Source organism: Echiichthys vipera (genome assembly GCF_963691815.1).
Source record: "Echiichthys vipera genome assembly, chromosome: 16".
Lineage (NCBI taxonomy): Eukaryota > Metazoa > Chordata > Actinopteri > Perciformes > Trachinidae > Echiichthys > Echiichthys vipera.
In genome coordinates this window covers 25,053,705-25,075,525 of record NC_139841.1, presented here as the reverse complement: position 1 = coordinate 25,075,525, position 21,821 = coordinate 25,053,705, and the positions used below count along the sequence as shown (strand labels likewise).

Sequence of the window (21,821 nt, the reverse complement as noted above, 5' to 3'; positions counted from 1 at the left end):
GTGTTATATATGCTTCTAAAGGTGCTTTACAAAAGGTGTTTGATGGAAACATGGCTTAAGTGTGTGCTTCCCAAAGAGCACCTGGTCCTTCCACAGTGGATCTATCACTCACTGGCCTACTCTTAGCTCATCCAGTTGAATGTGATGGGAACAAATGAGTAGTTTCCAGTGTGTCTCCTATTCAAAAACACCTGTTCCAAATAATTAATGTCTAGTCTACCTCATTGGGTTGTTTAAAGAACATAACCTGCCAGTGGAGCTTTGTGAAGCATGAAATAATAGACAAGAGGTAAAAAGGTGCTAAAGGGCATATGCATTCAATAGAGGCCCAGTGGGTATTGTAGTAACCCTGTTGTGTCTGTGTGTGCGTGTGTGTGTGTAATGGGTTAAGCGGAAACGAAAGAGTAGCATTTGACGGTAGCAAGCAGCTTGTGTTATTTATAGCAAATAGTACTCGTCTGGTTGATATGGCAGAATGTGATTAGTACGCGCTAGCTCTCGCCTTATGAAAGGAGCTTTTCATCCAGATTGCAGCGGACTGTTACAAGATTGCTGGGCCACAGCTGAAATTGTATATTAGAGGTTATGCAACAAAAACAATGCAGGGGAAAAAAAACAAAACACACAACAGCCTGCAAAGCCTGTGGGATACACTTGAACTACCTCCGTCTGTGAATGAAGAGGAAAGAAAAATAGTCACTTCCTCAATGCGGGGCAGAGTGCAAGCGGGTTGTAGGCCTATCTCACCATTCCTTTAATGCAGCTTTAACTTTTCTCAACTAGGCATAATGTCCTTTCCGATCTTCTGTATTATTCATGGACTCATGAAGAACCAGTGCGGAAAGAAAAGTTCAGTTGCTCTGTGCATCCCAGTACAATTCACACAATAGTCGTTTTCTGGGCATATGTATAATTAAATGTCTAGTTACATAAACTTAAGGCAGCATATTTTACAACAACTCAAGTTTATTTTTTCCCACGAGTGTTCCTCAGAATAAGACGCCACACTACTGTGGAATGCAACTTCAAGTTCACTGCTCTGAGATTCGTTGAATTCTCAAATGACACTTATTGCGACACAACAGTGCAAAATAAATAAGCATGTGGCTGATTTTACACAGAAGACATACAGTAGATGGTGACTAATAGTCGCAGCCCTAAATCCTATTGAGAGATGACAGTTCCTAGTTGAGTTGGGAGTTGGGTGGGCCTGGCCTCCAGTACATTCAATGTCAATGAACAATAACAGTAAATGTTTGCTTTTTGTCTGGACATTCACCAGGTCCCAGGACACAGGGCTCCATGCGAGCGATGGATGGTTTAATTTCCCTCCATGGATGTTTAACATGTGTCGGCGCTACGTGTAGTTGTTTATTACTTTGCGGCACTACAGTACATAGAAAAAACTCTACACTAGTATTGATTTACACTAGTGACAGGATTCAAGGTTCTGAATTTGGTACTGTCCCAAATTTTTTGGAAATGTCTGGTCACAGAAAAATACGGCAACTTCAACAACCTTCAGAAATGCTTTTTTCAGTTTTACTTATATTATCTCTAAACAGTTGCTATTGAAGCATTTTTTTTATTTACAACATCTTTCATTTTAAGTATATTTGTGAAAAATATATAATGGTGTACACTGCAGGGGAAAGGTGGGAACATCGAAGTACTGTGTGTACAACGTAGTCCCCAGTGAGGTCTTTCCCCTGTGCGCCTCATTAACAGCATCACAATCAACTGCAGCTACGGCACAACAGGGGAACTGCTGCTTCTCAATAATGCAGTGGCATATTGAGTTAAGAGGACAACAGTTCACTAACTGACTAAGACACACAGAGCCGTGTCTCCGAGCTCCATACTCTCAAACTAGCATTCTCATGCACAGCTTAGACTCATATCTATGCCTTCTTTCTTATTTTCCCACTGCTGGTGATGTTGGCTTTACTCCCGAAGTAGGGCTTTATAACTAAACATAGCAAACAATCCATGACTAAAAAAACTACAAACCAGGAAACGATGGCTAGAGTTACAGCTGAAATGGGTAGAAAGACAATCTTGTTGGTAGTATCTGTAGCGGGGGGTAAGCAGCTCAGTGGAACCTGAAGTTCCAGTTTCGCTCTGCCTCTCTGGTTTTGGTTCTCACCAGCGATCTTAGGTCTCAGTGGTCTTGCGTGACTCTAGAAAACAAAACCATGATTGTTTTCTTTGAATTCGTGGTGAAATGAGGGTAAGTAATCTGATCTGTGACAAAGACGAGAGTGCCCTTTTACAGCATCTTCCCAATTTTCTACTCTGAGCACACCGGCTCGGATAGACTGAACTCATAAAAACAACGAGACTTGTATGTATTTGAACATTTACGTATAACCTACATATATTCCTTTATATCAGAATATGTTTAATTACGGCTTTTCATCTCCTGTAAATGCTCTGAAAAAAGTAAAAAAAAAAAAAAAAAATTCTCAGTCACTGCACAAGAAAAGAAATGTTTCACACGTTCCTACATTGCCCTGTATTGACCATAAAAACAGTGTGTAGAGATGCAGTCCTCACACCCAACGACACAGAGCTGACTGAGCCCACTAACGTTTGTGTTTGAGAAAGTTTAGCTGTGTGTTTGTCTCACAAATGTGCAAACAATGCAAACACACCTCAACTGTAATTCCAAGTGTTGTCCTAGGTATAAAAAAAACATGAAGTTTGAATTAAATTGGTCCACTGGGTAGCTCTTTTGCTTTCAAGCATACTCTGCATTGATTAATTATTATTTAGTTCATTACAACTATTGATAAAGACCTGGCACTAGTACAAAATGGATTACCAGTAAGCAAACTAATGCAAAAAGTAAACAAATATAATGTACTTGGATGAATGCTTATATTGATGCATGTGTTGTTGAATGGTGCGTAAAAAGGGCCTGCTGTTCTTTAAAGAGGTTATGAGAAAAATTGCATAAGCTGAAAGCATCCAGCAGAATAATAATATTCTCATCAAGGGAAATGGAGCATGTACATATTCCAACAAACCTTTAATTTAGCAGTCACATCTAATTGAAACCAACTAAAGCTGTAATGGGATACATTTCGTTCTCTCTGCTCTACTCTCCGCACACTTAGCCTGGCTCCTAGTGCAGATGATTTCAAATATTTTGAATCCAGGGCGTCTTCGTTTCAACTCCCTTTGAGATGACTATCATAATTACTCTAATGAATAATTCCCAAGTTATTTCTTTAGACATGAATGGGCCTAAGGCAAATGAATGCAGTCTTATTTCCACTTCATTTGTCCGGGTCTTCACAAACGCTGAGGTGATGGAGATGCCATGGATCCCCTAGAGAAGGACAGCGACTAGGCATAAGGCGGACAACTTCTAAATGTCCTCTCTTGCACGCAATATCGATTAATAAGCATGTTTATCTTCTGACCTTTCATGCAAACTGGTAGCAGTCTGTCCTGCAATTCACTTGGTATTGAAATGTCACTATGAAGTAAATATGTAGAGCAGCCCTGGCATTTGTGCACTGGTTAACCAAGGTAATTCTGGCACAAAAATTGATTCAGTGGATGTAGAAGATTACTGATAACGAACACATGGAATAGTAAAATGAAACAACATTTTCTGCACAATCTCTCTTGACAGTTTGTCCTTTATTGAAGATTATAATCCTTTATCCTGTTTGACAAACATATGTGTGTAACTCAAGCCATAGAAAGCCAGTTGGAGTATAAAACAAATTTTTAATATGTATTTTATATACGTATGAAAATACGTATATTAGAAAGACTCGTCCGCAGTTGCACGAGTGACGTCTTGCTACAGCTACGGTGCCTGTGTGTTCTATGGGGACGTAACGTTACTCCCACAAACAATGGGTCTTGTTCCTTCTTTCACTTCTGGGTTGATAAAACAAGAACCACTAGATAATCCACAGCAGGTACGATAATGTTAAATGTGTCGTGGAACATAGCCAAGTTAGCTAGTTAGCAAGTAAAGGTAACGTATATTGTGCAAGACTAAAGATGTAGTTGCAGGTTGATGAGCAGTTTCACATAAAACTAAATGGTACTCCGACAAACCCGAGACACAGTGTGACCTTCTTGACTTGCAAAAGTATCTTTTAAATTGACAAACATCATGTTTGTAGTGTATGGCCTACAGCTTGTGGCTCTTTCCTTTTTATTAACGAAAATAAGGTCCCATGGGGTCCACCAATAGGTGAGGGCCTTCTCTCTGTAAATGCATCACAATGAACATGATTCCCTGTTATACACAGTGTTTTGTGACAACCAGCTAAAATGCATGCTCAAATCTGCATATAAAGTATTTCCTTTGAGCTAGGATTTGATCAAACACTATGCATTCAGTGCATACAAAGTCTGTCCATGTGAGTAGTTTAGACAAATGAACCAGTACACTACTCTACCACTACTAAGGTATGCGTCCTCTGGCTATTAGAAAGCAAATCTTCCACTTGCAGGTCAAATAATGTATATACAAAGTTTCATGATCAGAAATACAACTGCAGCCTTTTATGGACTACCTTGTTGTGTCTCTGAAAGCCACTTCCTGGAAACATGAAGACTGACGATAATTCAGCTGAGAGGTGCAACAACAGGGTATCCTGTGAGACAGGCTCACCACAGCTGTCGATTTTGTCCCAAAAGTACGACGTGTACAGGTGACAGGTTGTTTTTTTTTTTTGCAAATGACTGTCCTGCAAATGTAGGCTGGTCTAATGAAAGAAGAAAACCAAGGAGGAAAGACTTTTGCCTTATCCCTGAGCCAAAGTTGCAGAGAAGCCCATCAAATGTGTGCAGCATAGTGAAGTGTATGTCCAATAACTGAATCATTTCACCTGCTTGGTATTCCACGTGAAACTGAGGGAACGTGTATCGTAGTCAGCGAAGCCTTGTTTATTAACAAGGTTTAGCAGACAGTCTTCTGTGCTTCAAAGAGTGCAGAGCTGCCTTATCGAATGAACTAGCTGCTTTATCAACCGTAACATGGCGGCCTTCTGTAGCAAAGCACTCTGCTGATCATTTTGTCCCTTTCATTTTCTATACATGCATGACTCTTCCTCCCTTCTTCTTACCATTTCTCTTATCACTTGATGTCCCATTTACAATGGTTTGAGAGGTCTTTGTGGACCTAAAGAGTGCTACAAACTCAAAGCAAAGCCATTTGTTTTGAAAAGCAAGAAGCTGCAACAAGATGAAAAGGTCTACTGCTGATCTGCTAAAATGGTTTGCATAACTGTTTGCATAAATGTTGCATCATCTAAACTGGGCAACTTTCATTTTAAATAATTTGGCTGGTAATTCCTGAACTTTCCCATTTCCTCCTAAAGCATAGAAAACAAAGCCTGTGCGTGTTCTCATTTGTCCAGGTCATCGTTATCCCCAAAGCTGATTTGGGGATAACCTAACAAAGCTTGGAGCATCTCTAGATGGTGATCCATACCATGTCCAAACACCTGAAACCATACATTTAGGTCAGACACTGTTGAGAATTGAAGTCTGGATTTTTGAAGGGCAGTTTCTTCCTCATCGAGACATAACCAGGGCAAAGAAGGAGAGAGCCCTGCTGGTTATAAATAGTAGTCTGCTTAAAAATCCCTTCTGCGGGTACGTTTTTAATTAAATATGAGATCCAGTTAAATGAGCCCGTGAGACTTATTTCTGCAGAGAGAAGACCCGAACAATGACATTAGCCCTTAATAACGATGTTGCAGTAACTCTAAGGGTTAAGGAGTTGAGTCAATTTCACAGCTTTCAGGTTCTTTACAACAGTAGATTCGCAGATTAGGTTTAGACATTAATCTAGAATGTAGAAAATCTGGCTTTTAATCATTACAGTAACATTTTTGGGTAAAAATGAGCCAATTAAAAAGTTCCTGGTGCTCCTAAGCATCTTACAATCATTTTAATGCAGGCAGTACTAACCATAACCCACTGCACTAATGATATGGCAGCTGCCAATAATGCCTCCTTGCAACAAGCAAGAACAATGGAATACCTTCCTGTTGTTATGCATAGCGAGTAAACTATGATACGGCACAAATAAAAAATAGCCAGCTGTTTCAAATAAATATGGCAGCAAAAAAGAAACTCTCCACTTTGGTGACATTTTGCATGTGCACCGTTGCCTTTGAAGACATCAGCTTTTGGTGGCTGAAACTGAAAATACGGATGCCATCATTAGTCGCCTTGTGTACCAAGTAATTCAGACACTATGCAGTTATACGCCAGCTTAACAATGAAAATGTTACATAAAAGAATAAAGCTAACTAAACAAAAGAATTTTCTTTAAGATGTTTCTACAGTCAAACAACTAAATTTGCTTCGCCATCGTCTCTAAAACTGGTGCCTGTGGACAAGTTTTTGCGGTTTGTTTGCTGTCCCCGTTTTTAATTTGCAGGCTACCAGGCGTCAAAAATTGTCTATTTGTCAAAATGGTTGCCGATGGTAACATGGCAACTGTTACTGTCCAGCCCTACTTTGAAATGCATTCAGAAGTCTATATTATTGCTGTTTTTGGGGATGAAGAAAAGTCCCCGCCGATAGACTGCATGCAGCTTCCAGCTACAACATTTATGGACTAACACTCCTTTCTCAATGGACATTATAGGACATTAAAGATAGCCATTAATGCAAAGTTGTGAGCCGGGCTAAATATCTTTAATGCACTTTTATTCAGAAGAATTTAAAAAAAAATCTAAATTGGATTATTCTAAATAGCAGAGATGCACCATGTGACAGCCACAATATAGCAGTAACCGTTCTACACCAAGATCACTACCATGTGACACTTTGAGTTACTTTATTTACCATAACAGTTTATTTTGAAGCATGACAGGAGAGAGAGGCAGCCAATTCACAAGCATGCTGATATGCATTTTCAGCAAGTTCAAGTGTGATCAATTGTGCTTTTCTGGTTTGCATCTCACAGAGCTCAAAGGACCTGGAGGGCTTATCTGCTCATGATCTAGGCTACTCCCACAGATGGCCAAGAATGGAAAAATCAAGGGGAATGGATAGTTCATTAGCAAGCCTGACATAAAAAGCAACATCAAAATAACATGTATATAGTACAGGGTGAAGGTAAATATCTTGATTTGTCTTCACAGGGTACTCAATTACACAAGGTATTCTCAAATGTATTTACAATAACGTGTATCTTAAAAGGACATGATTTTTTAAACCAAAAGAGGTTCTCAAAAACCTCGCAGTGATAGCCAAGAATCTTCCCTATTAAAAAGAGATACAGGACCACGTATCAGATACAGTCGCTTGTCTGTTTGTGTTTTTCCATGTGAGCAGGAAAGACAGAGGGAGTGAGATGCAGTTTGCCAAGTCTCAATAACCAGGTCAGACACATTCAGGTCAGAGCCCTGTATCCATGCAGACAACTGCCACATTTTCCCTGTTTGCCTACTGGAGAATTTAGAGATGGATCAAATGTCTCTAATGACTTGCTAAAGCCAGAAAGTCTGCTCATTAAATGTGGTTGTAAAAGCAAGATGGGACAAAATATAGCGTATAGACTTTCCCACACTCAAGCACAACTTCTCTAAGGGTACGTCCACACCATCGAATACCACCTCTTTATTCTCCGTCCACACGGACCCCGATCAAAAAATATCTGCGAAACCAGTGAAACTGGCTAAAAACGCTGTAATACACATGCCAGGCCTGGGTGTGGCGCTGTAACTGCCACAGAAATACACCAACAAAGGAGCAGAAGAGAGGGAGAGCCTCTGTTGTGTATAATCATAATACAAACACCAGAGGCTTTCTTGCCAAATTTGGCAACTTCCCAAATCCTCATCCATCCTAGAGAGAAATCTGTCGACCGTTTCTGGTGTTATTAGAGACTTTTGTGGTGTTTTGGACTCTGGTGCACGAATCAATCTGCAGTTAGTGTCCTCACTGAGCAGTAGGTGCTATGAGCCCCTTCCCCGTACTAAAGCACTCACAGACGGGCACTGTCTTGTTAGATTTCGCGACGTTTCAGACCTTCTTGGCAACTTTATTTATAAAAAGAGACTAGCAACCGATTTAACGACTTATTCAGACCATCGGGAAAAGGAGAAATGTGTGGTTGAGCTAATTGCATGTCGCTCAGAGTACAGTTCAGTCTATGGGTCCGTGTCTCTCTCCACGCAGCAACACTATTGTTGTTATGTGACGCAGCAGGGTTAGAGGTTCGACGTGGGGGTGATGACGGCATAGTTCAACAAAATATGTGGTTTCTCCGTCCAGACGACAACGCCATGGGGGCGTTTTCAAATCTTCCCAACTCTGGGAAAAGATACCGTTTTCAGGCACCGCTAAAGCCGACTGCGTGTGGATGGTTGGCCAAAATGATACTTAAGTTATGCGGTTACAGGAAAACGTGTCTTCGTGTGGACGGGCCCTAAGTTAGAGAGCCACGGCCCCCCCGATAACCCGAAAGCACTGTAATTGCTTTATAAATTAGCATTTTAAATAAAAGTTGTGCTAAAAAGAACTTTGAGAGGTTGATTTAATTAAAATATATATTTATCCGATATTTATCTTTACAATAATGAAGTTTCACTTTCTGAATCAGGATAAGCTTGCGATTGTAAAATACAGATTAATAATATATCCATTCAAAATCGGCATTAGAGCGACATGATCTCGATCATTTATGTGAAATTATTTGTGCTTTGATGATTTTGATGATAACTGTAAGAAGAAATATCACAGTTTCATGGGTTTCAGGATTATAAATCAGGGAAATTATTGCTCGACACTAAGGAAGGAAAAAGATGCCCAAGCATCAAAGCATTAAAATGGAGGGTTAATCACATATTCATAGAACTAATGTTTCATTCTCTAATTATTTTTTTTTACCTTGGCTTGAGCATGAAGGGGTGGATGATTTTCTCCAAGATGTTCAAACATTTACAGTCACTTTTAGACGCCACGCTCTCAAACTGGATAACCCTCTTCTACAACAAGTCCCTGCTCATTTTATAGAGATCCAACATTTTTGGGGTGGATATAAGGCTGGGTTGTCAGTTTGCTCTTACATTTTTACAACTCTTCTTCTCAACACTTCAGGTGAGTGGCACGACTCTCTCAAACAGACAAAACAAACCGACGAGCACACACTTCAGGAATCAGGACACCTTAGATATCATTGCTTATTCAATTCTTAAAGTTATGAAACCGCAGTTGAGGAAAAATCAGTTCATCTTGACATCGCTAGTTCACTTTCACCGATCTTGTAGCATCGTTATGGTCTGTTTTCAGCGAAAGAGCTGTGAAACATCAAACTGCCTCCGACACAGTTAGTGGCTATCTCGTGAACATAGTGGAGCACTAAGCAACTCAAGATCCAGATACTTCCCTGTTGTTGAGACAAAGAAATAGCGCTAAAAAAGAAAGTGACATGTTCTGTGTTTAACATATTATTCCTGTTGCCCCAAAGTGTCTGGAAAAAGTCACTGAGCAGTAATTAGATACTAACGCTGTCAATTTAATGTCTTGCAAGAGAGACGAGGGGCTGTACCTCATTATGCAGATGATTCTGAGGGTCTAATAATGGCAAAGTTGCTTCAAAGCCAAATGCACTGTCAGCTGAAACTGTGTGCATAGAATAATCAATTAGATGTTCTGGTACGATATTTAATCACATGTATAAGGATAGTTAATTAAATCTGTAGATACTGTACAGCTATTATTATAAACACACACACATACGCACGCACGTACGCGCTAAAAGGTCCTGCACACTCTGACACTGGCCTCGAAAGGTAAAACTGTAGCTCCATGAAAAGAGTTATATCAGTGTGTCAAATTAGAATGAAAAAAGACAGTCAAACATGATCCTTTTCAATGTTTACATGAGTCTAGCCCAGTATGGGTCTGTATCAGTCCTTAAACTGACATGTATTGATCATAGTGCGGAAAGCATGCTTACATACTGTAGCCCTGCAATCACTATGTAGCAGTACATCAATAGTCTTCTGCCCATGATATTTGGTTTTAATAAAATGACAAAATGAAAATAGAAAATATTGCGGAAATGAGAGACTAGTGTGTTGACCTTGGTTTAGATCCAGGTATCAAATGAGGATTGATGCAAAGCCTGCAGCGCTGTGAAAGTTATGCAAACAGAGCGGCTGTGACTTACAGGAAAAACCAAGTAGTCAAACAAGTAAATGTGGAAGTTTTTCACTTCAGACAAAACAAAACCCTTGAGCTTTTAAAGTCAAACCTGTTCATGTCCCCTATCGTCACAAGGTAAGTACAGCAACGTCAGTCTCAATCATCGTCATCTGTTGTTCCACAAGAATTTGGTTAAGATCTTTTTCAGGCTATTAAATACATTTTGTCGAGGTAAAGGAAGACATTGTGTTAAATCACCACCTGACTGGAAACCTTTTACTTTTAAAAAGCATTGTATTCTATTGTTAACGGGGCATGGTCTGGGAAAAACTATAACCCTGTTATAGCTATTAAAAATAAATCTTTTTAAGATGAAATAGGATGCAGATTGCATACAGATCTAGTTTGGCAGGTGTATCATGTCTCTTGGCCTCCAGGAGAACAGGGTGGGGCACTCTTGTTATTTCTTGTTGGAGATGGACGAGTGTTTGACGTAAATACATGACTTCCGTGAGACTAAAACTGTTCATACGGACGTCCTTTGAGCATTAGGGAAAGAAATTCAAATCTAAATCCAAATAACAAACAACAGATCTAGCCTTTTGTCACCTAACTGCTGAAAATGGGAAAATTGCATGACCTAAATGGGTTAATTTACATACCTTGTCATTTAGGACTCAAGCGCCTGGATCCCAGTGGATGTCAGAGGATAAATCCAACAGCAACAATTTGCTTATCTAATGACAGAGGACAAAGACAAAAGACAACATGAGCACCAACGCATAAAGGAAACAGTCCAAACATCAACAACAAGCCGCTTCAAAAAGTATACCTTCCTCTTGCGCCTCAGAATATTAGTGGAGTTATCTTGCAATGACTTATTAAAGTTTAAACAAGTGGAATTTGAAAGATGCCAACTTTGCTAACCCTTGCAACACATTTTTCTTATAGAGTTTTATAGAAAAGCTTTCCTTGCAACTTTCCCTTCATCAGAGAAATAGAGCTGTGAATTATATGAAAACCCACAACAGTACACAACCATAGGAATTATAAACAGATAGACAATAATCGGTTTGACAAAACTGGTAATCAAAAAATTATCAATGCACTGAATTGGGAGACACACAGATGTAAAACAGCCTTAGGGCGCACTCACACTGTTCATCCGTACCGTGCCACGTGCTTTAGGGTACTTGTCCCCCCCCCTCCAGGCCCGTTTGTACTCACACTACCTGGACCTCGCGCGAATACTTTTTGCTGCCTATACGTCATCACACGTCACGCGCATTGATGACGTCATCACGATGCGTGGCTTTGTTTCCAAATCTTTCCATAGACCTCAGAGTTTTTGTGCGTCTTGTCGACTGTTTTAGAACATTTTCATCGACCAAATCTGCAGTAAACACTCCACCTCCGCATCACACCAACGTGAACCTTTCACTGCCATTGTTTTAAATGGCCGCGCATGGTCCCTCCTTATTTTTTCTATGTCCGAACAGGCTTGCATACATTACGTCAGAACCGTCGTAGGCCTCATGCTCGTACACGTGCGCACACTTGTGCTCGTACATGTGCAAACGTGCTTTACAAAAGCCCACCTCTCCTAAACGGTCCGTGGCCAGCAAGCGTGCAGCAGCTAGGCGCGGTAGGGTTGCACTCACACTGGTCAAACAAACTAGACTTTACCCGTAAAACCTGTTTGGGCCTGGTACGGATGGACAGTGTGAGTGCGCCCTTAAAGTGGTACGATAACATGACCTGCCAGAAAACTGAAGAGTTAGTTATCGTTGTATTGATCATTTGTCTAATCTCTTGTTAGTGATGATGGAAATCTGCCAAAATCCAAACTGAATGATGGGATTAGATTAAGCTCCTGTAAAATCGTGTCCTGTAAGATCTTTTTTCTTAAATATTCCATGGTGCATGTTAATTAGCACTTAAATTTAGGTCAAAATAACCTCTTCCTCTCTCATCATGTTAAGTTATGCTTGTTAGAGGTTGGCTGTGCAACTGTTGAAGTTAATGTTCAGTATGTTGGACAAAAAAATCTGATTTGTCAGCGATTACTTTACCATCTACGTGGAGCTGTGAATAAGGGTGGAATTTATTAAGTTTAGGATATACAGAAATAGCAAGGCTCCTCCTATGTGCCTAAGTTAGTCCCGCCTGAGGACACACAAGAAGCGTAGATAGAAATAAATCGATTTTTTAACAGCTCTCAGTAAGCGTAATTAACAATTTGACAAGAATTTGAGGCTGTAGAGCATTAGTGCGACATGCGTGGCAACGCACAAAGAAAACCAGCTCATTTTACTGAAAGCTGTCTATTTTAGGAAGGTAATCCAGCTCGTCTAAAAACGAAAATGACAATCTGAACAAGACTTCGCTTTGCAATGCGGGATCATTTTGCTTCTCAGGTCAGAGCGCGACACAACACAGACTACTGTCCGTGCATGTCTGCAAAAGCATTAGCTTTGCCAGCGGATCTGAGACAAACAGCCAGCTAAAAGATAGGATCATCCCTCCCTATCGTCCTCATCGAGGACAATAGAGCTATAGAGCAGGGAAGAGGGAGGGATAAAAACAAGCAAAAAAAAAAGAGGGGAGGAGAAAGAGAGCCAAAAGAGACATTTTGACTTATTCATAGAGTCTCCCAATCAGCTGCACACATTGGACTGCACTGACACTCGTTAGTTTCTGCTCCACTTCCTCTCGGGCGCCTTTATCCTCATCTCATCTGTTTGGGATACTGAATCGTGCCAAACAAAAGTTTCCTCCTTCCACACACTGGAATAGAGCAGGAGCAGAGTCAATTTTCAAATCAGGGGGGTGTTGGCACGCACGGTGGGGGAGGGGGGGCATTGCAGCTATACCGGCAGTCTCCTTGTCTCCTATGCAGCTACTCGCCTTTTCATTCAGATAGATCCGTCACCACTGCAGCCAAACTGTGATACCAAAGGAGATGGTTGAAGAAAAATCCCCTACACATTGTTTTACATGAGCTGTCATGTTCTGTCCTGGATCGTGAATTATGTGCTCATAAATAGTGGTTAATAATAAATATAATCTAAGAGAAACTACAGCTGATTTTCGCTCCGTTGCCGTCGGCGTTCTGAAATCCATGTAACGTAATTATTGAGACAGAATTGCCACACAATATTAGTATAATAATAATAAAAAATCACCCCAACCAGCTTATTTAGGCTTTTTATGTAGTCAAGCAAAGAAATTGAGTAATAGAATTGCTTGTTTGTTTTGTTTGCCATGACAATAATGTCATTATTTTCTATTATTGGGCATAATTGAGTATTTATAACACCAGTTTTTCTGTTCTTTGTCCCGGCGACTCTGTTCCTTTGCTCCGCTAATAGACTTTGCATAACATTGTAAACTAAAATCAAATTTGGCTTCATTTGACTGCTGTAGGACGCTGTGAGCAAACACAAAGACTTGTAGTCACTGCAGCTAAAAGGTGTGTTTGGTTAATGACATCAGCACTGAGAGAAGATACTCACAGATCAAGGTGGGAATGGATAAGACTTGTAAGTTATTTAGCACTCGTGGTAAACAGATGTAAACATCACAGGCTGGCGATGGTTTACTGGGGTCAGTGAACAAGGCGTTGACCAGCTTGTTAAGCTTATTTCAATCGCAGCACACTGCAGCAATAGAGCGTCTTTATAGGCCCGAACCCACCACTTTCCCTGTGCACACAAGCCAGATTTTAGATCATTTGAATTACACTGCCAGATTTAGCTAATGGTGAACTGTTCATATGTTACACTTAAATGCAGCTGGGGCGATCGTTTTACAAATGAACAGCTCTAAAAACAAGTGTGATTCCACCCAGAACACAATGACTCAACAATTGGAGGTAGTCAGAGGACGCGGCCACATGTGGTCAAATACATCATGGACTACACTGGAGGGACATTTAGGTAATTCTGTATGATGTGTAAGGAGACTTAAATGTCATTTTTGTGCCAGTGGAGACACTGGTTATGTGAAATAAGTAACAACAACGAACCACAATGCCCTTGAGCAACAACAGTGACATTATGGATCCCTGTACATGGGTTATAAACAAGACAAATTGTATCAGCCAAACGTCGGCCTGGGAAACAAGAGTGAATGACAGCCTGTAGTTTTGTCTTTGAGGACGGCAATGGAAATGAAGGTGATAGCAATAATAATTTGCATATTGGGCAGGGGAAATTATCTGCTCAAGAGCACTTAAGATATGCGTGAGGTGCATAAAGCATTGATTGGAGCTGCAATCCATCGCAACTGGATATAGTCACAAAATAGTCCGGGTAGGTGGGTCAGAGTCTGTTCAGAGGGATGCTTTGTCTCCTCATCACTCCAGACCAGTGGGGAATCGATCGTGGGCAGCCTGTCTCCTGAAACTGGTTACCAACTGTTTTTGTAAACACTTGATAATCAGATTAAATAAGGACACAGATCCAGATTAAATAAGGGAAGAATTTAGGGCAAGATCAATATATTGATCTTCTTGGGGGGGGGGGGGGGGTTAGGCTTGGTATTTGTCAGTGCCAAAAGTAATATGATTAGCTGGAACAAATGTATTAAGAACCAGACAGGAAATGGAACAGAGTACACTATATTTATAAAATATATTGTCAAATCAGTGAGTTTATAAAAACAAAAACCTTTTTTGGCTGCATGTTCCACTGCAGTGAATATGAATGGACATGAATATGGATGAACCAGGTTGCACTGAGCCCAATCACCTTCCCAAACCGTATAAACAATTCTCAGTGCATTTCAGTGGATATGATTTAAATTCAGAGACATATCATACAACTAAACGAGCCAACTGCAACTAAACTGTTAGAAACCCAATGTCGGTACAGCCATGTTACATATGCAATCAAGTATTTAACACTTAAAATACTGTATCTGTGTTGTGTATCCACCACCAGTGGGGATACCTGGCAGAGGATGACCACACTGACCCAGGATACATGCCAGTGTTTTGCTGTTATGCTAAGGTATTGTTTGACTCTGAACCAAGACAGCGCTGACTTAAGCTCAGTCTGCTTACAGCCTGAAGACAATGCGTATTGCAGTTAAACAACACAGCATGAATGCAGCTTCTAGCAGAGATATGACGCATATATCGCGCAGATATTACAACAGACCATTTATTGCAGGGTTTACTAAGAATTTTTCTTTCCTCTTTGGTAATCAAACCCTTTCAAATCCTTCCACTACATACATGTCTTGTTGTTATTCCAGGAATGTGTTGCAAATGTTATGTAGGGGAGATGGCCACAGCATACTCCTCTGCGGTGTCTTTATCAGCTAGAAGACACCAAACTACAGATGGATTTGGCTTTATGAATATATCTGCAGATAAACAGCAAGACTGGATGAGGCAGGGACAGATGTTCTGCTAACTGGGTCACAGAAGCAGGCGAATCATTAGGGAGAAACTGAATGCACAGATGTATGTTAAAAGTGATAGAACAACATGTCGAATATTATGCAAATGTCCACAGTTACTGTGTCAAAATACAGACCCACAAAACGTGTTATGTACCATCCATCTATCTATTGTATGAAAGGCTGTCACTGCACTTAACAGGCTATTAATTTAATATTGATGTCTACAGTTGTGTCGATAAGCAGGCTGGGCAATAGACGAAGAGAAAACCAATAAACATGAGCTCATATCTTTGTTTTTTATAATGATAAATTAATCAAAGTGGTGGTCAAATATTGCTGCAGACCCACAGACACTCAACAGATTGTGAATCAAAATCCTAAGTATGTTGGAAAATGTGTATAAATCAATTGAACACTAAAGGTAGAATGTATTTGGAGGGTTATTTGAAGTATCATTAGAAAGAAAACAGTGAGATAAATATCACACAAACACATCTTCAAGAAAAGTCAGAACAAATGAGTCTCTCAGAGAGCTGACAGAGAGGTGTCAGTGCTTTTAATACAGCCTGAGGAAGGTCAGTAGGACTGCAACGTTGCTATAAATTATAAATATCAGCTCGGGACACCCCTAGTCTGAATATAGCCTGCTCCAGATCAAGTTAGCTCTGCAGCTTTAGTTACCATGGTGATCTACCCGCACTGTTGTGACACTGAAAACCCAGTTCATCATTTGCTCACAAATCCCATGCGATCATCAGGACGCACAGGCACATCTATAAACTCCTGCTGACAAATACCTTCAAACAAAAAAAGCCTGCACACTGCTATCTTGTTCCCAGTTCTCCCTTTAGTCTGCATGGTCATGACAGTGGCTTGGCCAAAACTAGTCTTCCTCAGGTGGTTGACTAATCCCATGAGTTTGCTTTGTCACGTGACCAAAACTGTAGTCCCCGATTGCAATCAAATAACCCATTGTTTTTGCACTGTGCTGCATGCTTTCACCTGCTTTATTTAACGGGAGCAGGACAAGCACTACTTGGCATCCAAAACACTTATCACCACCAGCCTCCGCAGAGAATTTGAGGGATCACAGAAAAGCCACGGAAAGACTCAAACACAGACAGAACTCCTACCCAAACCAGTCAGAGCACATGTATAAACACAGCATTTTACTAATAGCTTAAACAAAGATGTCGCACCAGTTCAAACACTGAAACTGTGTGCAGAGCGAAGCGCCGTAACAGAAGTTGGCCGACAATGACAACACTGTGTTTACCCTCCCTCTCTCATAGCCGAACTGGAATAGACGTGACATACACCAGAAATGGAAGGGGCAAGCTCCGTCTTCCCCTCACTGACTTGTAAAGATTAAAAAGTATGACTACATGGACGAGGAAAGTGCCAGGTACATTTGACACACTAGGCACAAGACACTATCTTTAGCATCTGCAATGAGGTGCGAACATTTCTATGTACAATTACACTGTTGGTGTTTCTTAGAAACGCCAAAGAAGCTGCTGATGCTCAGAACAGACATCGTCCAACTTAAAAATGTGGCTTATTAAAATAAGAGATCTGAGGCTAATATTACCGTGGTCTAGTTGGATAAGTTTCCACTAAAGCACACATGTCCCCAATCTCTACACTGACGCATTGCTTTCCCACATGTTGGCGATTTATTGGTGGTGATGTGGTGTTGATATAAAACAAAAACACTCTTGTATATTTCAATATTAAACAACGGATGGGTCCTTAAATTCTACCAGCAATGGGAGAGCTTACACTGAGTCTTGGTGCCTTTTTATTAAGCTGATTTAAGAAAGAGTCAGTTCTAGATATGTAACAAATATTTACACTATAGATTACTAATCTGCAGATTATTTTCTCCATTAATCACGAAGTCTATAAAGTCAATATGTCAGAAAATTCATGAAAATGCTCATCACAATGTCCTAAAGTTCAGCATCAACAGTCCAAAACCACAGAGGACAAAAAAGCAGCAAAGATCGAATTGTTTGATTGAAAAGTGACATGAAAAATTTAAGGGATCATCACAATAGTGAACAGTTTTTTGTCTATCAAGTTATTGATTCATGGACTAAACATTTTTGCTCTTTAAGGATCATTAGTATAGACAAGTGAAGCTCACCAATTATTCAAAAGTGAAATGAACACGTGCAACAGCTCGCACCTGTACAGAAGGGATGGGCTGCTCATGCAACAAGAGCTAAGCCTCTTTTTTTTCAAATAAAATTTTTCTATAGGGCAAATAAATTCCAGTGCACCTACTAAATACAATCTGTCAATGTGAAGGCTATCTTATGGCAACCTATTAAAGATTTAGCTTTAACTAGTTTTAATTTTGGATGTCTTTATTTGTGCCATCAACACAGAAAACTGACACAAAGACAAAGTCCCCGTCCAGCTAGCTGCAATATATTACACACTAAATACATACTGGGACATTCACACAGTAAACTGCTACTGCTGCCACCAGAATACACCGTCCCATTTCCTGACCTGACGTTTTTTCTCATAGGTTTCTTCACTATCGCACCATCAGCTAGTCAACGTCACATGAGTATTTAGTCATTAAACACGTGTTCTTCGGTGCATGTCAACAGCTTCATTGTTGACACATTGCTCTAGCATATTTCTCTAGGGTAGGAAAAGCACAGGAATCAGGTCAAGGCTAGACTTGCTGAAGTTAGGAGAGGAAATGTGGACTTATATGGTCACACACACAAGCAGTAACATTAAAGAAGCTGAAAAAGAAAGCTTCCTTATCTGATATAGTGTCAATAGTCACACCTACAGCTGCAGCGATACTCACATATTTGCTCACAGCACTGGTTAGCAGTCATTTAACGCCAACACTAGACAGGAAAAGCTCCATTTAAGACTATTTTTCAAGAACTCCCTTCTGACCCAAACCAAACAGCTGTTCTCTCATTAAGTTATATCCCATTGGTTCAGAGTTCAAGACGATCACTCACGGTGTCCCATTTCAACAGGAAAACGTCACCTTAAGGAAGTAAAGATATCATTTCATCAGGCTTTTAAAAAAGGATATTGCCATTAAGGAAAATCATGTTTAACAAAACATTTAGTGGGTTGGTTTGGAAAAACAGTTTCAACCGGGCTGACCAATGTTTAATCCTTTAAAGAGTTTAATTTGTCCTATTCAAAAGTAAGATATAGAGATGGGGGTGGGGGCTCACAATTGGAGCATTATGGACTTTGGATTAAACATTAAGGAGCCAGTGTAACATTCATTGGTGTATAATGGAGATAAGGAAACTCGAAGGCTATTGTCAAGTCTTTGCTTTCTTTCCGTCTCCAAGTGGCAAAACAAAGTGTTGGGCAAGTGTATCTGTAACAGTGCTATTTTAGCACGAGTGTGAGAAAAGGACAGTGCAGTAGAGTGCCTCTGTTAGGGTGAACCTTATCCTCCATTCTAGAAATAGTCTGTTGTAAATGATCATAGGAGGAACTTGATAAAAAATAAATGTTCACCAACACCTCAATAGAAAGCACTGCACTAAGACTGTGTATGTGATCCATGCAGTGTATGTAAAAGATCAATAAAATTGCAATGTGGAAAGGATGGCGGAAGAGTTTATACAGTGAGGACATAACCCCAAACTCCAGAGACACTGAAAATGTTACCTTACGCGTGATATCATCAGTCAATATTATTAGGAATAACTCTGGATAACCATCTACAAACAGATGGCCACTTGCTCTGAGATTATGGCCCTACAACAATGACAAGCGGCATCTGATATGGTCTAGAGTTTGTTTACATTGTACAACAGCGAGGATGGCCTTTGAAGGCTAATCAGTAAGTGTTTAACTACACAACAATGCCAGTCATCAAATTCAAGGTTTGAGTTTTAAAGGCAGCACAAAAGCCCTTTCCTGTACTTCAACGTGCACTCTGAAGGACACTCTTCTGCCTAATGTATACCTGCAGGGTTTGTATCTTAACATATTCTGTTTGACTTTGGCAGGCAACACAGAACAGCCCACTCTGTCACTTTCGAGGGGCAGCTGAGATGGGTTTGCATTGTGCTGCAAAGTCATATAATCTACACAGAAGCATACATATGTCTAGCTCTGTTTACAGTCGGCTGCAAACACAAGCCCTGCTGTCATCGGTGTTAAAACCACAAAGCACTCACGGATGTAATTCACATAGATGGGAAAAAAATTAACCTCATGCTTGCTGATATTTTGCACCTGTTATTTACTTGATATTTCAGCATTTTCCCAGAGAGATGATTAACAAACAACAGTAAAAACAACAACAAGTCGAGGGGCATGGATGGACTTGCTAAAAAAATCCTGAAATCTAACCAACAGATTAGCTCCGCATCTATCTGCAATCCTAACAGGATTAAATTACATTGGAGTTAAGTGGAGGGGGGAGTAGTAATGTGATTAGTGAAGTGGTGAGAAAATGAAAACGCCGATATGTTGAGTGTGTGCAGCAGAAGACTAATCCCGGGTCCGTCGATGAGCCGAAGGTGCTCCGCAACAAAAGATGCGACTGCTGCTGCTGCTGTTGTTGCGGTGCAGCTGCTACGTTAAAGATATCGGAGATGGCAGCAAAATACACCCATGTTACTAGTTAAATGTACTAGACTGCGTTATATTGGACATTCTGGTCGCTCCACATAAGATAAGATAAGAGGCAGCCAAGCGACACTGCAAATGGGGCAGCCATGTACAGCTGTTGGCCGACAGACAGCTGCTTCAAATCTCTTGTTACCGTCCAAAAACTCACTATTTATACATTATACATGAACGGGAATGTGGACACAACCATAACTAAATCGATGTAGTTCATAAAGAGGCTCTACCTTTATAATTTCAGCGCTAAAACGGACTGAATTAGTGTAAAAACTCAAGTCGGGACAGCGTCAGAATGGGACGTCAACGGCACAACGCTATACGCAGCTAGCCGTTAGCATGTTAGCATGGGGCCCCACAGACAAGAAGCAGTAACAAAAAATACTTACCTCAATTATTTGTCGAGTCGGTGTCTCATTTAATGATGCCCGGGTTGTGTGTTAGGGTGATACCATCCAAAAAACACGCAAAGACGTTGGCATTAGCTAGCTTTTACAGCTTTAAATAGGGGGTTGCTAGTGTTAGCAGCTAAGCTAATGTTGCCCCCTTAAAGAGCAACTGGCCCAGCACGCGCATTCCTCCTCAATAAAGCCGTCCTCAAGTTGTTTAGTCCTCAGGTTGTTCTCACGCTCAAAAAGTGTTTACCCTACTCAAAACAAACTGAACACAATGCGGGGAAAATGTCCTTAAATTGACTTAAGACTTAAATGACAAGAGAGCATTAAAAAAAAAATCCAAAATGTCCACGACATTCAGCAAGGAAATACAGAAAAAAACAAAAAAATGCGTCGAAACCTTTTCATCCCAAAGTGCGCCTCACCCAGATGTTTTAACTCAAAATTCCCCTTTTCCTCTGAAATCATGCAGCTTTGACGAGAGCCGAGTGGAAAGCGACATTGAGGCTGTTTTGTGAGAGCAACATGAAGCGGTGGGGTTTCTTCTCTGCGACCTCTGGTGCGCCTACATGTAGGAGGAGGAGGCTGTCCACCACAAGAAGCTGCCTCCAACAGCTACACCTACTGATGCTTTCACTATCTCCCCCACACTCATTTCTCACCCCTGTATCTCCTTCAATCCAATTTCTTGACATGTTATTTACCTCTTGATTAAGTCCAAACATAGGTATTTTCTCCAGACTGAAGCAGGCTTAAAGAAAAAGACATTTTATTTATAACTATCTGCATGTATACACAGGTTTTTAGCACTATTTACAGCAGTTTGACCATGCATGACATTCAGAAAGTATTTTATTTCATTTAAAATTGTAATTCTCAGCACACAAAGTGGATAATTCATTTTTCTCTTATGTTAAACTCGCACACCAGCATCTGCTATCATGTGGCTCCCCCTGGTGAGTTTATATTTGTATTCCTTACAGGGGAGATTTTAAAGGTCCCATATTATGTTCATTATCAGGATCATACTCGTATTGTTATGTGTTATTGTTTTTTTTATTATAAAACAAAACGCCCTTGTATATTTCAGCATTAAATGGATAGATACTTGCCATGGGAGAGCTTACACTGAGTGTTTGTGCCCTTTATTCTCCTTGTTTTGTTTTAGATATGCAACAAATAATCATTTTTACACTGTTTAGTCATCTGCAGATTATTTTTTTCCATTATTCATCAGGGCTA

The 21,821-nt window shown here is 40.3% G+C and overlaps 1 protein-coding gene across 2 annotated transcripts in view; it reads right to left on the bottom strand.

Annotated features, from left to right (window-relative positions):
- erbin (erbb2 interacting protein) overlaps positions 1-21,117 on the bottom strand; it is a 59,084-nt gene extending 37,967 nt beyond the window's left edge. For both annotated transcript variants that reach the window (XM_083930485.1, XM_083930486.1), the window contains exons 1-2: positions 20,574-21,117; positions 10,803-10,877 (exon numbers count right to left, since the gene is read on the bottom strand). The gene's annotated coding sequence lies outside the window, so the exon portion shown is untranslated. The remainder of the gene's footprint in view (positions 1-10,802; positions 10,878-20,573) is intronic.
- Positions 21,118-21,821: the final 704 nt, after the last annotated feature.